Source organism: Tarenaya hassleriana, unplaced genomic scaffold (assembly GCF_000463585.1).
Source record: "Tarenaya hassleriana unplaced genomic scaffold, ASM46358v1 Cleome8, whole genome shotgun sequence".
Classification (NCBI taxonomy): domain Eukaryota; kingdom Viridiplantae; phylum Streptophyta; class Magnoliopsida; order Brassicales; family Cleomaceae; genus Tarenaya; species Tarenaya hassleriana.
The window spans coordinates 408,100-409,455 of NW_010970490.1; positions in this window are offsets into that span (position 1 = coordinate 408,100).

Sequence of the window (1,356 nt, forward strand, 5' to 3'; positions counted from 1 at the left end):
GGGGGGGGAATACACATACACATAGGGTTTCGAAATTTTATGAGGAAAAGGTCCAAATCATTACACAATTAACTCACAAAACATTAAAGATGATGAGAAGCAGACCAAATCAACCAACCAACCAACCAGCCAACCTTCAATTCAATTTTAATGTTCCCTAAGCTTTGTGTTTCAGAGTCTTCCTCCTCAAGACCCTTCTTTTATTGGGTCGGGGTCCACTCCACTCTCCCCCCCCCCTTTTGGCTTTCTTTCCATTTCCTTCTTATTCTATATGCTTTTGGTGTTATTACCAATCCGTAATTGCATTTGATTCCCACTCATTTTTTTGTTCTTATATAAAAAACGTGAAAATTGAAATCGAATTTTAATTTCCATAACAGCGGCACTATGGATATGGCTCTTTTATTTTTCGTTGGATGAATATAGGGCAAAAAAAGAAAGAAAATGGGGGTCATTGGAAACAAAAAGTCAAAAGGAAACAGCGTGAAAATGTGGAAATTATTATATATTATGAATTTTATTAGAGAGGAGAAAAAAGCAAAAAAAAAATAATGGGTCCCACATGAAGGTGGGGCCGTTTGGTGTGGGTATGGGCCCCACTTTCTACAGATGGCCGCTTAGATTTTCCCTCTGTGGCTTACTTTTGTCAGTCGCCTTCTTTTTTTCCCCTCTTTTTCTTTTTATTTCTATCTTCTTTTACTTTTAAACGCATTTAATTTTAATATTTATATGACGGTCCGTCACATCTTTTAACAAAGGGTGGAATCTGCGTTTCCTCTTATTTACCAGAGAACCCAAATAAAGCAAGGTTTGGGTGTTTTTTCTAAAGCAAAAAAGCAATTTCTGCCAATATTGGAAATTAAAACATATTTACGCTCTAATATTGTAATTTTGGTTTTTATAAATTGCTCAAAGCTCAGAAATAACTTGGACAAAAAGTAACGGAGAAATTTTTTCTATAGAATTTAATATAATAAATTGGGTTAAATCAACGTGTTAAACGAATACACGGTCATATGATACGTACATTTTTATTTCGTTTTATTCGGAACTGCTCTAAAATGTTGTTGTAAACTTCTAATTAATTAATCGCCAAAGAGAGAAAGAAAAAGAAAAAGAAAAAGCGTGTAAACGACACGTCAGAAGTATTTGCTAGGGACAGGTCCTGTTTTGCTTTTAGCACTCCTCAACCATCAAAACTCATTATGAAACCGGACTGCGATTAGCAAAACATGGAGTGCTCCGAGTGTTCTCAGTTCGGAGGTGGACAAAAGCAACGCCACTCGAAACGACAGCGTTTTAGGGCAAGGTCAATGCGACGTCGTTTTCTTATCTAAGCAATTGTTCTCCCTGCAC